The sequence below is a fragment of the Onychostoma macrolepis genome, chromosome 12, assembly GCF_012432095.1.
Source record: "Onychostoma macrolepis isolate SWU-2019 chromosome 12, ASM1243209v1, whole genome shotgun sequence".
NCBI lineage: Eukaryota > Metazoa > Chordata > Actinopteri > Cypriniformes > Cyprinidae > Onychostoma > Onychostoma macrolepis.
The window spans coordinates 4,164,383-4,184,683 of NC_081166.1; the positions used below are offsets into that span (position 1 = coordinate 4,164,383).

The 20,301-nt window shown below is 37.0% G+C and overlaps 2 long non-coding RNA genes across 2 annotated transcripts in view; both read right to left on the reverse strand.

The window, feature by feature from the left end:
- LOC131551359 (uncharacterized) overlaps window positions 1-6,184 on the reverse strand; it is a 65,358-nt gene extending 59,174 nt beyond the window's left edge. The window contains exons 1-2 of the long non-coding RNA XR_009273736.1: window positions 3,795-6,184; window positions 2,377-2,413 (exon numbers count right to left, since the gene is read on the reverse strand). This is a non-coding gene — a long non-coding RNA (uncharacterized LOC131551359). The remainder of the gene's footprint in view (window positions 1-2,376; window positions 2,414-3,794) is intronic.
- Window positions 6,185-9,698: 3,514 nt separating this feature from the next.
- Window positions 9,699-15,790, reverse strand: LOC131551388 (uncharacterized). The gene is made up of 4 exons (XR_009273744.1): window positions 15,696-15,790; window positions 15,465-15,524; window positions 10,417-10,491; window positions 9,699-10,317 (listed from the first exon to the last, which is right to left on the reverse strand). It is a non-coding gene; the product is annotated as an uncharacterized LOC131551388 (long non-coding RNA).
- Between the last annotated feature and the right edge of the window lie 4,511 nt (window positions 15,791-20,301).

Sequence of the window (20,301 nt, forward strand, 5' to 3'; positions counted from 1 at the left end):
GAGCATATAGAAGAACTTGTAACTTTTTGTTAAATAGCCTTTCCGCAACAGCTGTGAAGCATGATTTGCTACTTGCTATTGCTAGTCAGAAGCAGGTAAAAGGTCAAGGTTTGGCTGGTTAGCACTGTCCATTAGTGTCCACTGCTGGTGGATGCTGTAACTACACCATCTGGATGTAAAAAATGGGATGAGGAGAAGAAGAATTAATGAATAAAGCTGTTATTTTTGTTTACTTTTTGTGCGCAAAGTATTCTCGTAGCTTTGTAAAATTACGGTTGAACCACTGATGTCACATGGACTATTTTAGCGATGTCCTTGCTACGTTTCTGGACCTGGGAACATTGCAGTTGCGTTGCTGTCTATGGAGGGTCAGAGAGCTCTCGGATTTAATCTAAAATATCTTAATTTGTGTTCCGAAGATGAACGAAGGTCTCATGGGTTTGGAACGACATGAGGGTGAGAAATTAATGACTGGATTTTCATTTTTGGGTGAACTAACCCTTTAATCTTGTTGCTTAGTCTTTTTTGTCTGATTTTCAAATTTTTGAAAATGTTTTACTTCAAATAAAAGTATGTTGCGATTCTCCTCATAGCAGGTTAGTTTGGTTCATGGCTTACAATGCTTTAATGAAGACCTATGGAAAAAAATGAATGAAAAAAAAAAAAAACCTCCGGAACCAACGCTGCTGAAAAACTTGGCGGCACTAATGCACTCTATAGTTTTTAAATGCATTTCTTACTTCGAAACAATGCAACACAATGCAAATGTAAAGTCTATTATTGTATCACTGGCTGAATGTTATAGACATTGTTATAATTTTATGATTTGCTTATACTGTAAATACTTATGTCAACTTTTAGGAGTATAACAGCCTGTATTTACATTAAAGCTAACAGATATGAACATAAATCCACAAAAGTCCAATTATGATTTCATTTGGGTCTTTAATGGCATCCATATGAACATCATAAATGGTCTCTTTAACATCCCTGTCTCAGTTTTGCGGCTCTCGATCTATAAATTTCCCTTCAAATTTAAGCTTCGTATTGATTCACCGTGTCGCTACCACAGTCGTATAAGTTTAACATTCACGTCTGTTCAGACTTCCTCACACACCGTACGGTCAGAAACAGGAAAGCCCTGTTATTAAAAGCAGCGTAGTCGTGATTCCCTCCGCCAGGCTGTTTTCTGCTGAACGTGACCCACAACGTCCTGTGCTGTACTCTGTTAAAGTAGTCAGGGCTGGCCCGCGTGAGCTCTCTTTCTCTTGTTAAAGGTCAAGCAGCCCTTTTCTAAACAGTAATTGTGCATGATAGGTTAAGCATGTAATATGCAGCGGCGCTGAAAGCGGCTTCTCACCCGTTCACGTACTGACCTGTTCCACTTCATAATGGCGATGTTGTAAAAGCGCAGACGCCTGCTGGGTCGAGCTGTTAGCTGTGAGAGCAGCAGGCTGAATGGTGAATGGCTGTTTCAGTGTGTTTAAGCACTGTTCAGACTGTCCAGCGTCGAGTTCTGCTCTAATGAGCTGACTGTCAAAGACCGATCCCGGGCCAGAGCCGTTTCACTCTCATTCTTTCGTATTTATGGAGCACTCAGGCCCGACTGTCAAAAGTTCCACCATGACGTTTGATCATTTGGCAACAAATGCGATATATGAGCCAAACGGATATTGGGGAAGTTCCATTGAACTCTGTTCTGTTAAGAGTGCTGTTTTTATATGGTCACCTCATTGAAAGCACTACAGAAATATGATATATAAAACTAAACAGACCTTTCTTCTTGTTATTTATGTTTTGATGGAGAAATGTATTATTTCCTGGCCTGGTGGTTGTATTTTATATATATAAGTGATTTATTTTCAGTCCAAAAAAGAAATGTGTGAAGTGGTTTTATGGGGAGTTCACAGCTGAAGGTTTACTTTTTGCGTATTATTGTCCAAAAAGTCCAAAAAGTCTAGTGCAAGCTTGCCATGTATGTATATTGTCATATTATTTAAGTGCATGATATTTCAAGTGAAAATGTAGCGTCTATACTTGAATAAATGGTTTTCTTGCACGTCACAGTACAGACAGTATATACTGTGTTTGTCATTTGCTTTTAACTAATGTCAACTTTTAGGAGTATACAAGCTTATACATTAAAATATGTAAAAATGATGCATTGTCAGTACATTTCATTTAAACATTTTCTTCTGATTCAGCAAGCATGTGCTGGTGGTTGGTTTATATAGTCAGAAATGTAATTTAACCTGTTCTGAGAGAAGTCGTGTAGGTCATGTACACACTGCTGCTAAATATGGTCATATTCTGAATGCTTAAAGAAATAATTCATGCAAAAATGAAAACTGTGTGAAATGAATGTCATTTACTCACCATCATGTCATTCCAAACCCACATGGATTTCTTTGTTCTGTGGAACACACAAAGAGATGTGTTAAACAATATTTTGGCTGCTCTTTTCAGTATAAGTTATATATATATGCATTTATCAAAAGTAAACTGCATTGCAACCAAACTATGCATTTTTAACTACATTCATTCCCTGGGATTTGAACCCACAAAATTGTCTTTGCTAGCATACTGTTTGTATGGAAGCCCATTTTCACCACATAAGAAAAAATGTATTAAAAATTCAAAATTATGACATAAAAAGTCTAAAGTTTTAAATTCCAAGTCGAAAGTGGCTTATAAATTTGAAATTATGATATACTAAATTGAAATTATGAGATTAAAAAGTCAAAATTATGACTTTAAAAGTTAATTACGACTTGAAAAGTTGAAATTATAACTTGCTGACTTGCAAGCTCATTGATCTGACACGACAAGACAGAACAGTGAGAGACAAATTAAGCACATACCTTATTAATAAAGCAAACCATATACAGATGAGCAGAATAGCCCAGAACACGAACACGACACATTAAATTGCATGTTAAGCGTTTTCTCCCCCATAGAAAATGCTTTTTGTGGCTTAATGGACAAAGACTGTGATATAACAAGACCAAATCTGGTACACAGTTTATTAAAAATGTATACTGTGTACAGGCAAACAGATATGAACACAACATTCAAAATTTCCTCCACAACTGTTATATAGAAAATGCTGTCATTATTGTTATACAGCTGTGATATTGTGACTTCCCTATTCTCATACAATATGAATGATTATTAAAACTTTATAATTATTGTTATCATTATAGTTATCATCCTACAGGCCTTTGATAATGACATAATTGTCATTTCTGGGTGAACTACAAACTACTTTAATTCCATTCTGTACACAATTTCCAGGAGTGACAACCACATTTCACAACCAAAATTGCCAGCCAAAATAGTCCATTCCTCAACAAAGCATGTCAAATTTTATACTTGGACTTTGCAGTCTGTTCAAAACTCCAACCTTATTGAACTCCCTCACCTGTGTGTACAGTCCTGAATCTTTGATCAGACGTCGCAACGCACGTACAGCAGAAAAGAGAGATATCGTCGGGCTAATTTGAAGGTGCTATCTGGTGTAGGTATGTTAATGAGTCTTGGGGCACTTGGGTTTCTGTCTCTATGTGTATCGACTGCTGAGGAGAACCTGGCAGAACTAATCCGGCTGTCTGATCTCCCTCCTGCTCCATGCCACTCTGTTAATTACCGAGCTACTATTGACAAGCTCTCAGCTCAGCGCGCTGATCCATCAGCCAGCAGTACAGAGCGATTAGACGATCACTCCCCAAATTTCTAACGCCAGGAGAGAAGGGCTATTATTCACTTAAGAGAGGAATGACAATGCGTCTTCAAACCTGGATCACTTTTAGAGAGGGTGGGAAATTAGCTGTCTCCCCCTTCTCTGTGGAGAGTGAGACCCCTCGCTGGGCTTGGAAGGTGTTAGAAGAATAGAACTGAAATGACATGTAAATACTGTTAAACATTTTTTGTTTTGTTAACTGTAATAGAAGCGACTGTACTTACTTCATAACTATGTCTTTGTAATATTCATTAAAATAGTGGCTCTGCTTTCACTAAACAATATCAGCAATTAATGGCCAGTGTTTTATCCATTTAAAGATAGTTAAAATAAGCTACAGAATAAGCTACACATTTTCTTGCATTTCCTTTTGCTGCATAAATTAATTAATAATAAAAAAAAAAAAGAAATATATATATATATATATTCTTTTTTATAAATGTTATATAAAATATAACATTTATTTAGCTTCTATACACTATAAAGATAATTTTTTTTTATTATTTTATGCCATTTTGTGTTCTAGCACAAAAAAAAAAAAAAAAAAAAATCCCTAGTGGCTGATGATGTTACCACAAGCTACAAAATATACACATTTTTATGTGTTTCTCTTTTGTTGTATGCCAAGTTATGTCAAGTTGAATAAATAAATAAATAAATAAATGGTTAAAATAATAAATGCATTTAGTAAGACACTAACAGTTAATTAGCTTTGATACACTATAATATAGGAATAAACAAATGAATAAATATTGTATGCCGTTTTGTGTTGTACCACAAAATCAATCAATCAATATTATTTGATTCCATTTTTATGCTCCATTTGTGAAGCAATTTTACTTTTCTGCTGACATCCCATAGGCCACATAAGCTATTGGATAATGCTTTGATGTACTGGATTTCAGCAAACTCACAATCAAGTCTGGCTCCATTCTGAAATGAGCTAATAAATTACTAATGGAAAAAAAGAGACCTATTCTACATTCCTGTATCTCAGACAATAGTAACACCAACAATGTATAGCATTGAAAGCAATGCAAAATGCTTTGGATAAATTCATCTGCCAAATGCATAAATGTAATTTTTTACTCTGAAACAGAAGTAAAATGGTGAGTCGGGTGGCTCTAAGTTGTCAGTGTAGTGGAAACACACACATGCATATGTGCCTCAGGACTTCAGGACTTGTCCTGGCCCTTTATATCCCATGTTCTTTAATGGGACGGGGTCAATTCTGCTTTACCCACATAAGCACACCTGCCCTACCGCCTCGCTGCCCCTCTTTCCTCAGCCTGGGGGCGAAATCAACCTCCTTATTAAGATGGTAATGCCTGTGAACTGTAGGGAGGAGGGAAGGGCATCTTTCTCAGTCAGTCAAGCTCATCGTGTGTAACACACGCCTGAATCCACCAATTCACTCCAATCCTCACCAACACCAACCTCAGCAACAGCAACAGCCGACAGCCACGCAGACACACCAGAGCCGCTAGCTGGAATTTACATGCAAATAAAGTCCAAACGGTTGAGCATCTACATGTGCTTATTTATCGCAGGGCTTCTCAGAGTCTCAACTAATATGATGTGACACCAAAAATAATACTCAATTCGATTTACAATTCATCTAATAATGTTTAATTTTACTCTTCATTTAACATGATTTCCCAGCCAGTGATTACAAGACTGGATAGCATTAATTTGAGCAAGATGTACGACGTACCAGCGCAATCTTCTGTTCGGAAAAATGAATTCTGATCACATTCATAAGCACGAAAGCCAGAAAAGGCAGTAGCTTAATCATCTTTTGATGATGTTCATTTATGCTGGGTTATATTTGTCTATCTGGATTCAGTGTCTCATCAGTCTTATGAAGGTTGAGGTTTGTGTACAACTCCACAGACAGTGAAACGCTGAACATACAACACCATATTAATGATATATTAACCATTAGGGTGGGATGTCTGAGAACCCCTCACAAAAGCTGAGTTATGTTGGGTTATAACTGCCACGACTCGAGTTATTTCTGCCATATAAAACTTTATAGATGTAAATATGGAAACACAGAGGCCACTGGGTCTCGTCCCTGTGTATGTGTACGACAACAAAACAACAAAGGAGAGCAGTTTAAAACCTGCTACATATCTGAAAGTGTCTCAAATGCATACAACCTGATTTTATAAAGTTGTACTTTCATTTTTAGCTCGTTTAAGTCTATGAACTGACTCAAATCTATATTATTACTCTAACACAATGAGCGAAAGAGAGTAGCATACCAGCACAACTAAATGTGCTGACAGATTAAATTGTATCTGTAGAGCTTCAGTGCATGTTTAAATCACACAAAACCACAACAAGAACAAGCCTTTAGGTCATATTTCACCACAAACCAAAAGAAACTAAATTATTTATATGAAAAATTATATGAATATCGACATCATCAAGATGAATGGTTGAAACAACAACAAAAAATTATTAAAAAACAAAAACAAAATTTAATTATTTTAAATTTAATTTAATTTGTCATTCTGTAATTAAATAAATAGTGAATATATTTATTTATACGCTGTATATGTATATACGCACACTCATTTATGAATAATTGGACTAAAATATATAAATTCTATATATAAGGTGTATCATAGAATTTATAGGTGAAATGTGACCCGGGAATGATTTCATGATATTCAACCATGTAAAAATATGCTGAATATAATGAATCACAGTGATTACATGAGCAACATGTTTTCTTACAGATTCGGTCACACATGGCACACATTAAAATCATATCAGATGCGTCGGGTTCTCGTCATTCACATTGATGGCATGTGAGATCACTGAGCTTATCATCTGCTTATCATTGCGATGATTGCACGATGATGTTTCAGACAGACAGCCGAGCAGCATGGGAAAAGCAGAGCTGCTTTTCCAGCCCCTGAAGTCTCACACACTCCGGCGGGCTGGTTTGCTTCTAATTTCAGGGTGTTGTCAGTAAGAGCGCTGGCCTTGCACTGAAAAAGCCCGGGGATTGAATTACTCTCCCCTTCTCTCGCCGTGACCTCGTCAGAGGGGGGTTAGAGAAAGAAAGGGAGGCAGAACGGGCCCCTACCTCGCTACTTCAGGCCCCCCGCTTCTTACAATACCCCGCGGGCTCTCCCAGCGTCCAGCTTTCCTCGGATCTCCCTCCGCCATTTACACCCACTCCCGCCTAAATGACCCCACGCCACCCCGCGCGGCCCGACAGAAGGCCTGTCCCCATTAGTGCTGATTGCTGACCTGATTTTGTTTCCCTGGTGCCCCCATAGTCAGAATTTCAGGATTTGTGATCTTGTGACTTTGTTTTGAAAGAGTTTTTTTTTTTTCTTCTGCTCGAGTCTTCCTCACAGGCTTTGTGTTTCTCGACATTAGCAATTCCACAATACAAACAACAAAAGGATGAAAGCAGGGCAAGAAAGAACGAGAGAACATAGCTGCAGTAAAGAGAAAGAAAAAAACATGAGGGTAGCTGCGTGCATTCCAGAGAACGGCGAAACGCGTGTTACTCCAAATTAATTACAGCAGTTTCTCAACCATTTCTCTCGCCGTCTCAACGCGACTGTTGTTTTCCCTTCAATACCTCACGGAGTTCCACCTTCTGCCGTAAAAAATTCAGAAGCCCCGTTAGTCCCGTCTGGAGTCAAGGTCAGAATGCGCGCATGTTGATGACAGACAAATCTCTTTCATTTTTCATGAGTTGCTTAAAGGCATAGAGCGTTTTCTGCCAAAGCAGGGCCTGCGTAATGCGCGATCATTTTCCCCCCACCTCGCTCATTATGTCAAACCGCACACGCAACACAAAGACACATATTTGCTTTGAATTGATGTTTTTGGATTCGCGGGGTACACGCTGCTCGCTAACCGCCAGAGCAAGGACGTATAAATACATCCAGGCGGTCGGCGAAGGGTAATGATGTCTAGAACTGAAGTAATTTGTGGCCCAACAAAGTGTCAACCGCCGCACAGTTCATCATTACAAACACCCTCCATATGCATGCGCCCGTACAGTCCACAGAATTTGACAGCTCGGATATTAGCCCAAAAAATTGCTTCAAGACCTTAAACGTGAGATATTAAAGCAGGGAGGTGCGCGAGCGCGATTCATCTTGCCGTTCCGGGGCTGACGTCCCGCCGAACTGTAGCTGTCAGATGTGACTTACTGTCTTGATTATGTGTGGAATAAAGCAAACTGATCAAGACCAATGCTACGAACAAATGACTCCAAAGTCGAGTGAGATGTTTTGCGAGGGCACGGGCAGACTTTTCCATCTCTATTTGATCAAATTCCGGGTGTTTACTCCGAATTGTCACATGAAATAAATTTTATCATCAGGAATTCCCAAGACGCGCTGCGGAGCAGCTGAATTTGATTGTGCATTTCCATACAATATATTCATAATATCAAGTGCCGTTTTGTAGTTATTACATGTAATGAAACCGGAGATGTACACCTGTCAGTCATTAGAGTGCGGAACGTTCCGTATGCGAAGCGGCGTCTCAGAGGGTGAAATTACTCTCGGAGAGGGCCGTTCTCATTTTGGAAATCTGCTTCATGAGTCTGATGTTTGGCAGCTTCCATTTCAGCCCACGCTGGCAATGAAAAAGCATTATCCTCCTCTGAAACGCCCAGGAGGCTTTCACAATCATCTGCAAACTGAGAGTTATTCTTATTTGCCTCCAACCTGTCAGGGGCCTCTGTTATTAATGTTCATATGTCATCAATAACCTGACATTACAGCATTTTAGCGGGAAATAGCATTTTAATTGTTTCCTTTCATGCAGGTTGGCACGGTAAGTGGTGATTGACCTCAAATATTGTGATGGAACGCTTCATTTTACCTTGCGTTTGACGGACCGTTAGTTACAGGTGAAGTGTCTGCGCCGCTGCCGTCTCTAAACAGAACTGCAAAAATAATGATTGTTTGCAAACTGGTTTTCTTAACAATCCACTTGTTTGCCATTGATTGGGTGAACAGAACCTTTAATAAGGACCTGAAATGAGCAAATCAAATTGAGCTGAAAGTTACAGGTTTTTTTTCTTAATTTCATAGTTTTCATGAATTATTTTTTTAAGGAAAATTCCACATCAATTTTTAATATATTTTATTATTTTACTATTTATTATTTTACTATTAATTATTTTACGTCATTTATACAAATTTGGCTACAAATTATTAATAAATAGTAAATCAATCAATCAATCAATTAACCAATAAATAAAAGCTATTTAAAAATAAATAAAACTTTTTTTGTATTATTTTACTTTTGATTTTGTTTATTTTGTTATTTTCATACATTTGACTACAATGTAATATTAAATAGCAAATGAATTAATAAAAGCTGTTTAATAATAAATATTAGTTCCAATCCAAACAAATAGTTTATATATGCCACCAACATCAATAAGGACCTGAAATGAGCAATCAACTTCAGGTGAAACTTACAATATGTTTTCATAATTTCATATTTTTCAAACTTTTCAAAGAAAATTCCACATTAATTGTCAATATTCATTTATTTATTATTTTATCATCAACATTATCAATAAGGACCAACCATCAATGAGGACCTGAAATGAGCTAATCAAATTGAGGTGATTGAGGAGTTTTTAACAAAATATTTTTATAAGGATAATTCCACATTAATTGTTAATATGTATCCATTTTTTATTATTATTATTATTTTACTATTTATTGCTTATTTTATTTGGCAACTACTATTAAGCCGTAAATATAATAATAAATAAAAGTTTTTAATAATAATTTTCAGTTGTAATCTAAACAAACTGGCAACTACAGTATGTATTATATATATATATATATATATATATATATATATATATATATATATATATATAGAATTTATTTAAGACAACTTGTTTTTAATTCACAAGTCAATTGAGAGAATAAAATAGCACTATTTTTTAAAATTGACTTTGTAATATCAGCTCGTTGGCTTGTTTGCGAACACCTCTCTGAACACCTCTGTCTTCGTTAGGTGGGTTTCGTCTGCTGTTTGTCACAGTGCACACAAATACGAATACAAAACCCGCAACACCAAAAGCCATTTTGGCACCAAAGCCCCTCTGCCGTGCAACCTTGCGGTATGTCATCAGCTTCTCTCTTCACCTGCTGTCTGCCTGATACCTTCGTCTTGAGGACAACAACCATAGCAAATATTTTACATATCGCCTGTCTTTGATGCTTGAAAGGTGTGTGATTTCACAACACGGGCGACGTGTCTCGGCTTTTTACGCTCCCCGCCTATGCTGCGGGACGTCCCGCCAAGTGCTTTCATGTGTAGCGCGTGTACTTGAATCAAACGGGCCTCTGCGGTGGGGTCGTGTGTTTGTGAGAGTGAGAGAGAACAACAGCTTCCCGTGTTCCTGTCACCATCCTGCTGTATCCGTCTCTCATGTGCCATCTGGATGGATGTTGTGGAGTTAAGACGATGGAGCAGCGAAGCAGTCCTCTTTCACTTTCTTTCTCGCTTTCTAACTACCCGCTGTCAGTCTGCTGTCTGGCAGCGATGGTGGTGTGGAGGAGACGTTCCTGTGTTGAGGATGACACAGATGCAGAGAAACTCACAATCAGGACTGATTCATAAGTAGGTTTTTACATTTTTCGAAGAAAATCTGAGTGGTGCCTAACCATGAATAAGTGGCCGAAATGATGCCAGGGTTCTGAATGGTTTCTTGCAATCCAAAAGAGTTAATCTCATAGTCTCTATAACAAAAATCAACAATCAGCAATTGCAATTTTCACATAAATCAATACAATTAAAAACATGCATAACTGAGCATTAATATATGCATTTATAAAAAAATCACAATTATGTCTGAAACAATGAATTGGCTCAACACGTTGATTTGTATTCACAGGCGATGGAAAAGTTATATGCTGAACGTCACAAGGCTCACTTGTTGAAGAAAAGCCATGAAAAGAGATGTATGAAAACAGCTGCATTGAATTTACAAAAAAAGTCAGTTTAGCATTTAATTTATTTATGATTATATACTTGGAGAGGCAATCTTGATTATGTACCATTTACAGTATTATTTCTTCCATTCTTCCATTTAAAATATATTATGGCAATCAACTGTAACATTTACAAATAATTTAACAGCAATCTACATTTCTTATTTATTTTCTAAAATAAGTCTTGAAACCAGACGCATTTACTTAAGCATTATCGCAAGACGTGTTTTTAAAGAATGTATCTTCTTTATAATGGCTTGTTTCCACTGAGCAGTAAGGTACAGTACAGTTCAGTACAGTACGATTCGGTACGGGTAACCCTGATCAGGCTTGCGTTTCCACCAACAGTACCCTTACTTAGTAGGCGTGGTCTATGCGATTGACGATAAAGCACGACAATAAGCACAACTCTGCCTCTTTTTGTTAAATGTCAGTTTTAATGAACAATAATAGCCATTATAAAAGTATAAGTACAAAGTATAAGAGGCTTATATAAGAGGAAATAAAGACAAAAGCAAACAATTCAGTCAAACGTATGCTCCAGGTCAGCGCTGTGCTACGGTAAAGTTCAAAATAAATATATAAAGTTAAACATAACTTTGTGCTCAGCCAAAACGATATAACCAGGAACAAATAATAGATTCATGAGAGCACTAATGTCTGTTAAATATAGCCAATCCAAAACGAATTGTATCTCATGTTTAATCACTACAGAGACATCAGAGCCAGCGGCAAATGTCGTAAGGACTAGCTGAGATAAGGCTGCTCAAGGCGGATACATGAGCACTGAGCGCCCGGTGATCACATGGAGCTCCGAAATCGGCATGGCAAATTTTCAAATAGGCGCTATATCTTTATAAATAAACTACAGATTTGAGTTTTAAACAACTACATTCTCACCTAAAAAAACTCTTAAAACTACATTTCATGACATACTAACAGTATATTTAGAAAATTACGCGGGTTTTTGGGCAATGACGTTTCACCAAGAACAGACAAGAACGCATATTGAGAAACGGCTATTGTCTGTGTGAAAATATAAAATTATAAAATACACTGTTTTTTTGTGTGTGTGTGTTTGCGCACTCTGATGTAATTATAAGCCCAACACTCATGGACAGCAGAGCGGAACGAGTGAAGGAGAAGCTTTATCCCTTTGTATCACGCAAAAGTGACGATTCTAGTCAACCAATCAGCGTTCTGCAGTGAGTTTAGCTCCACCCTGTTGGTACCCTTTGCTGTGCTAGGTACCCCAACAGAAGGGTACCAAAAAAGTGGTATGGTACGATTCGCTATTTTGGTACCATTCACAACTTCTGACAGTGGAAACGGAAATAATTGCGTACCGTACCGAACCGTACCGCTCAGTGGAAACGAGACAAAAATGTAACTTGTCTTTTTTTTAAGTTCTGCCAGTGCATTAAGACAAAATATTCAAGATACAAGCTAAGAAACAAGTCTTCATATCTTATACAGTGTTGAGGTAAATGTATCTAGTTTTAAGGATTGGTAGAGGTTTTTATTTATTTATTTATTGCAGTGTACAAAATGTTGCCTCATTTTAAGTGTTTTTTTGTTTTTTTTTTACTGAAAAACAAGTCAAAAATGACTGCAATAATTAATTTTTTTTGCAGTGTACATCATGTTGCCTCTTGTTTTAAGAATTTTACATTTATGCATTTAGCAGACGCTTTTATCCAAAGCGATTTACATTGTATTCAAGTTACAGTTTTTACATTTTATCAGCTCTTGCTTTCCCTGGGAATCGAACCCATGATCTTGGCGTTGCTAGCACCATGCTCTACTATTTGAGCTACAGGACATTTTTAGAGTTTATTTACTGGAAAACAAGTCAATAAAACACTATAAGAAGTCCTTTTTTGCAGTACACATTATGTTGCCTCTTGTTTTAGGGAATTTTAGAGATTTATTTTATTTTATTTTTACTGGAAAACAAGTCAAAGAAGACCATACACCTGTCTGTACAAAGTGCTGCCTAATGAATCAGAGTAAATATTGAAAAAAAAAGAAACTGGACCTTTTTAATAACAAATATTTAATCAAATACCACTGTCGTGGGATCTTCTGGTCCACTGATGTGGCTCAGATGCCTCTTTTAATGTTAAAAACCGATTTGTTTGGATTTGTTCAGATTTGTTTGAAAGGTAACAGCTCTCCTCAAGATGATAACCATTCAATGTTTAATAACTTTGTATTGAATAACCATGTGTATGAGCGATAGTAGTGATGTAAACTCCACTCATTATACAGCACATTCTCTCTCACGAACACACTCAGATAATGTTTTCCTCCCCCTCTGCTTCCCAACTCTCAACAAAAAAGGAATAACTTAATCATTTCTGAATGTTTAAATAGTCTAATTGACTTAATCCTCTGTATTTGGGCAGCATTATTAAATGCGAGAGAGGCAGAAATACACAGGCAGACTGTTATTGACCGAAAGTCCCCGTGCAGCTTTTCAGGTGAATCGATCGCATGTCTCTCAGGCAAGTTTGAATCATACTAAACCTTTGACTGACAAAACTTCTCCCCATTGAAATGCAGTTGAAAACTCCCCTCTATTGATTCCCTCCTTGATGAATGGAGAAAAATTGAAGGAAAGCAAATCTCTCTTTCTCTCCCTTTCTCTTGTTTTCCCTCATCACGTTCTACGCTTAACCCACACAAACTGAGCTCCTCAATCGCATTTGGAAATAATGAATGGAGAAATGCTGCAGTGTTGTGGCAGAGTTGAATTTCATCCACAGTTCCACAAGTGAGTGCTCATTGGAAACTGATTATATTTGCATTGATTAGCTGACATCAGTGAGCAGCACAAATAAGACATCAACCGTAGAGAAATGAGACATGCCCACGCTAAATACTTGTTATGCAATATTATAACAAATTGCATATAGCAGACATGGATATTCATGTCTGTTGAACACACTGTAAAAATGATATAAGATCAATAAGTCAAAACACATGTTTTTCCTTTTACTCATCAAAATAATTTCAACAATTTCAACAATCTTTAAAGTTCAGCTATAGGGAAGATTTAAAAATGAGTTTGAATGACTTGTAGGGCCAAGCATAATTGCGATTATACTTAAAAATTTAAGACAGCAACTGCATTTTTCAAGTTGAAATAAGCAGATTTTTTATAAAATGCAGCTATATTTCAATTAAACTTTAGGTTAGTTTAAACAACATTCCGCTAATTCATTTTAATTATTATGCATGCAGTTTTAATATTATTTAAAAAAATATATAACTTTAAATAATTTATCAATAATAATAATAACAATAAAACACAAATTAGGTAATCATACATTTTCTACCTAAATCGTGATATTCATTAAAAAAAATAAAATAAAATGTTTTTTTACATTGTTTATTTACTATACCTGTCTTTTGAAAATAAAGACAAAATGAAACTAAATCAACCATACGTTTAACTGAAATAAACTATTTTACTAAATTTTATTATGTGAAAGGTGTGATATGGCATTGGTTAATATTTTACCAACAATATTATTGTAACCCTGGCAACGTGGTTTAGTTTAAGCTAAAAAATTGTATTGGAGGTGTAAAAGCTACTGCATTTTCATGAATAAAATGCACTGAATTGTGCAAAATCAAACCAGAGATATTTTCTAAGAAAGGGTTCATTGTAATTTCATGTCCTCTTGAAAAAAAAAAAGAAAAAAAAAATGATGCAAATTTCATCTGACATGCATTTGATGGCCTGCATGAATCTGTAAATGTGGCCAATCTAACTGCAACACCGTTTAAACAGCGGTATTCTGTGTGAGCAATGAAAGCAACTCACTTTCAGTCTCCACCGAGAGAGAGAGAGTGAGCCGGGGGGGATCTGAACCCCTGCTGCTCAGGTCCTTCAGAGAGGCCTCGGGGGCCGTGTTTCAGTCCAGCCCGGGGGGCCCGAGTCCCAGCCACGCCTGCAGGGCACTGGGTTTGTTTGTGGTGAAAGAGGAGAGGAGAGTGTGACAGCGTTTCTCTCTTCCATTTCTACAGATGTGCTCTGATGCTCTTACATAATGAGAGGAGGCAGAGGAGAGAGCTGGCACTCGCTTTTTCCTCAAGGCATGAAAATATGCTTCAAGGATGCTTGTAAATAAAATGATAATTGTGTTGAAACTTTTGCTTTATTTTTTTCTTTTTGAGAAAGTTTTTATTGCTAATATTTTAAGTATTTGAACAACCGATATTGCATCAGTCTTTGCACATGATTAAATTTTTAATAAACATAGGCTAGATAAGCATATTTGAGTTGTATATTGCAGAATACACCATGAAGTGTGTGAGTTTCTCATACTGTAATGTCATCAAATGCAGTCACTCTCAGCACCCTCAGGTTTGCCCGGGGCCAAAAACACTACCACACACACACACACACACACACACACATGGTCAAGGTCTCACTACAGAGACCAGCTGTGTGCTACTCAGGACGGTCAAAGTGATGTCACACAAGTTGAGACAGAGATTTCAAAACAAGTGATGTCATCAGTGTGCGCTAGAATTCCAAACGCAAGCAGAAGCGAAATATTTGAAGTATGTTTAAAGTCAACAAGAAGCATTTGTAACCGATTGTACTTCTGAAAGCACATATGTTCACAGGAGATTTCCAACAAAAAACAAAAACTGGATTTGTTAGTTCACTAAAGAAAAAAAGAAAGAAAAATCTGTCATTTACTCACCTTCATGTGACTCCAAAACTGTTCAAAACTGTCTGACTTTCTGTCGTCCACTGAATTTTACTGCATGGACAACAAAAAAACAAATAAATAATTAATTAAATATTCTTTTGTGCTCCATTTTCATTTTTGGATGAACTACTGTATCCCTTTAATTTATTCTGTTAATATAGTGAGCTTATTCTTTATATACTTTTTTAAAGCAAGTGTATACGATTAACCTTGTCCACTTACCTTTAGTTGATCTACTTTTAAACTTGACACGTTTTCTTACAAATGTAGCAATTGTGCAGAAAGATTCTGCAAAAACAGCCACAGACATCCATCTGCATGTGTACACAAGGAAAAAAATGATAACATTATGTAATTGATTCGTTTAACATTTCAGTCATTGACAGCCCTAGAAAAAGTATATGACAGGCAGTTCAAAATAAACAGGATTTATGACGCAAACTTAAAATGAGGAGAGGGGGGAGAAAGTTAATACATTTTGGTAAATGATTATGAAGACAAAAACAGTTGGTTTCACTGATGAATCGTTCACAATAAGACCAGGAACACGCATTAAGAAAGTAAAATGGGTCAATTTTGACTTCATGTTGACTTTAATAATAAAAAGTTATAGGAGAGACATGCGAGGCAAGCGAATCATCTGTGGACACATGAGACGGGGTGTGTAATAGAATAATTAAGGCCTCTGCAGTGGTAATGGCCCATGTGTTGAGTCAGCAAAATTTCCAGCCTTTTTAATCAACCCCGAACAAACGTTGTAAACTGCCTACATGCCACTGTCAATGTTTATTAAATCCCCAGTCACTGAATTTTAAATATTCCCACAAATTGAAGCAGTTGTTGAAAAACTAATATTTCAGTCACTCCGAGAGACATTAATATATTGGTTGCCACATGCCCTTTGCATTCACAAGAGCAATTACGGACCCCGGCGTAGGCAGGAGAGTAATGAGACAGAATAAATATTTTCTCTTTCTTCTTCAGCCACCCGTGTAAGCGGAGCACAGAGAGAGGGCCGCCGCGGATGACAGACGTCTGCGGCGAACACCCGGGAAATATATATCAAAGTCAGACTCATAATTTATGTAATGACATTTGCTTGGCCACTGATTAGCTGCCTTATCAACCTCGGTAATAAAGGAGACCTAACCCCCGAGTTTATCATTCATTTATCAGCAGTCGTTTTGAATAATATCACAGGATTGTAATGTAATCATTATGCGGCGTGGAGAGCGCGGACTGAGGCGGTGTCACGGACTGTCATAGTTCACGCCTCTTAATTTGCCTCCGCTCTCCGACGCCTGGGACAAATTGAGTCAACAGAAAAAAAAAAAAAAAAGACGACGAATAAAAAGGCGTATCAGAGGACTGGATCTCGAGGGCCGAGAGACAGAGCGGAGGAGGATGTAGGAAATGTTAAATACAAACTGGAGGCCGCTGAGGCTGCGGCCAATCGGATGCTACAGAAAGGGAGGGACAATTAATATCAAGAGCCAATTAAAAGCTGACAGGAGGGAGGAGGATGTTTACAGTGCTTTTGATGGTTTAAAATTAAGGCAAAAGAAAGAAAACAAATTTGTATGTCACTTTGGATAAAGGCATCTGTAGAATGTGAATATAACAAACAAACCTGGTCACAAACCCTTGAAGTGGGAGGGGCGAATTTCCAGTTCTTTTGATGATATAAGGACTGAAATGTTAAGAAGATGAAAAGAAAACAAACAGGGATAAAAGCATTTGGTGAATGAATAAACGTAGCAAACATTTGAAGGCCACTATGGTTGCAACCAATCAGAAGCAAGGAAATCATTTAAAAGCTGAGAAGAGGGAGGGGCCTATTTCCAGTTATTTTGATGATATAAGGGCTGAGAAGTAACAAACAATTTGTAAGTCATTCAATAAAAGTGACTGCAGAATGAATACAACAAACAAATCAGTGGCCACTTGGGTCGCAGCCAATCAGAAGCTACAAAATGAATACGGACAGCCAATTAGAAGCTGAGAGGAGAGAGGGACATATCAATATTTAACAGCGGGATTCTGCTCAAAACAACAGAACAAAGAATGGATGACAATTTTCATTGACACAAAACAAATAAACAAACAAACCTCAAAAGCAGCGTTTTGTCTTCTTGTCATATCAAAAGCCCCCGAAACCCATAAAGACTCCATAAAGTGAGGCTGACATGTTTTTCAAACTTTTCCACCTACAGATCAGATGACACACGGCATAATGGAGAGCGCAGGCAATATGATTGTTACACAGCACTTATCCATTTTCCCAGATATGATGGATTTTGTGCATCTGAAGCGAGAGGAATGAAAGAATATGAGAAATTACGGCGGCTCCAGGAACGCAGCGACGGTAAATGTAATTTGATCGACACAAATTACGGCTGGCATGTCGGGGAGTTTCGTCTAGTCCTCCAGTAATATTCCTGTCAGAAATCTCATATATCCTTTCCCATAAAACACTGTGTTTATTTATTCTCTCTCACTCGCACACATACACACGCTTGCTCTGTCTCTCATTCTCTCAAATTGCAGGATATTACATTTGTTTTGCTGCTGTTGGAGGGATAAACTGTGTCTCGAAGTGTGTAGTCGCATGTCACGGATACAATAAGGCACTAGTCAAAAGCGTTGATGAAAAGAGCAGCATCACATTTTCCCTTTAACTCCCTTTAGAATTAATACAATCACACATCTACATACAGTAACGTGCACATTTATCATCTTCTAACATTCTTATAAATCAAATGTTTTGTTTACTTTAAAAACCAGATAAAAAAAAAAAAAAAAAGAATTTCACACAAAAAAGGCGGCCGTTTACACAAGATGGTTTTAAAAGTTGAGCTTCTTATAGTATAAACGCAACACTCATGGCACAAGGTGCTGAAAATAAAAAGAGTAAAACACAACATCCAGCCTGTTTAGATAGAAAAAAACACATTTACTGTAAATAAATACATTTTAAAAAGGGATGTTTCAACCATCAAATAATTTGTCTTTATAAGCAAAATTTTGAATGCAAAAAGAATATATAAAATGTAAATAAAAAAATAAAATGAAAAAGATAACTATTATGCATATACGTAATATTTTAGAAATTACATTTATTTTAATGACCAAGGAAAAAAAAAAAAAAAACCTGATTTAAAAGGAACAGCACAGAACAGCTTATAACGCTTGTTGCTTTATTGTATTTGTTTAGGACATAAAATGCTAATATATATATATATATATATATATATATATTTTTTTTTTTTTTTTTTTATGTGCTCTTGTGTGAAATTCATGTGTTTTTCATTTATGAAAGGTATTATTATAGGCAGTGGTGTAAAATGATGCTATTTACACGGAGCATAAATAGTCTTAGATATTGTTTGCAGCAAGTAAATATAGCAACAAATAGCATCTTGTTTACACTAAATGCAAATAATGTGAATTGAAGCAATATGTTATTTGCACTAACGGTAAAATATGTAAGCAGCGGGTGGAGTACATGAAAATAGCCTTTTCCAACAAGGTTATTTGCACTCAGTGTAGCACTGCATTTATTATTTGAGAAAATTTGGTAACACTTTACTTGGTGTCTTTATATACCATATAATGCGTTATAAATGTATTCATGAAATTCATTGTAATGCATTATATATTTTCTTAAAAAATTGTAACTAAAGTTAAAATGCATTGTAGGTTCCTTATCTGAAATTGTTTGTTTAACATGTTTTAATGGTTATACTGTTCTTCGGGTATTATAACTGTGGTTACAATTATTCATGAAATCATAATTAATGCAAAATGAATGCATTCATAATCCTTTTAGAATGCATTTTATATAGAACGCTTCATTTTGGGAGCAAAACTTGCAGTAAACATTCATTGTCAGTCTGTTCTTTATATTGAAACCTGGCGAGGTCGTATCACAGGAGGGCATCCTAAACATCTGGAGCCGAGGAGGAAGTCAAGCTCGGTAAGTCTGTCAGCACTTTAACCAAACACACAAGAGGAAAACCCAACGAGAATAACAAACCAGCCCGTCTTACAAAACAGACAGAGGACCACACCGCACACAATAAAATACCTCGTACAATAAACGGAAGGGCCGCTGGAATACACAATAAGATGGAATCATCCATTGAGCATAAAAAAACAAAAAAACAATAGGATCTGGAAGCTTTGCACATAAAGTCCAAGAACACCACTAATTTTACACCTCAGTGTCCTTAAGGACATTTCCTGTTGTTTCTGATGCTTTGCGGTCTGTCAGACACCCGGAATCATGGGAAGAGCGGCGAGCGAGTCCACGCTGGAAAATTTCACTTCGATTTCACGGCGATCCACAAACAAACGCTTCCCTCTAAGGTGAGACAGTACAGGGAAGAAAAAATCTCAATTTCAGCAGGCTTCGTGACTGCAGAAGAGCAGGGTGTGTGAGAACGTGCTCTTATTACCCCAGTAGAGGGGGCTCCTCGCTCTAAATCAATAATAATGACGGTGATTAATGAAGGGAGATTCTCAGTCTGTGGAAGTCTGTCTCCGTCCCCTACGGAAGATTCAGACTCCGATCGGATCCTCCAAAGTGCTAAACCACCAAATCCTCTTGCAACGGCTTGTCAATTCAACAGGGACGTCAGCTTCATCTTACACCCTCCAACAGACACTCATAAACGCACGCAGACAAACTCACACACTTATTAGGCTATGAAAACACACTTTCTCTTTTCATCACTGGGACTTTTATGAAGTATCCAGAATCAGCTTTACAAAAAAGCGCTATCACCAATTATCACGCGGCTTTACGGAGCATCAATTTCTCTTTTGC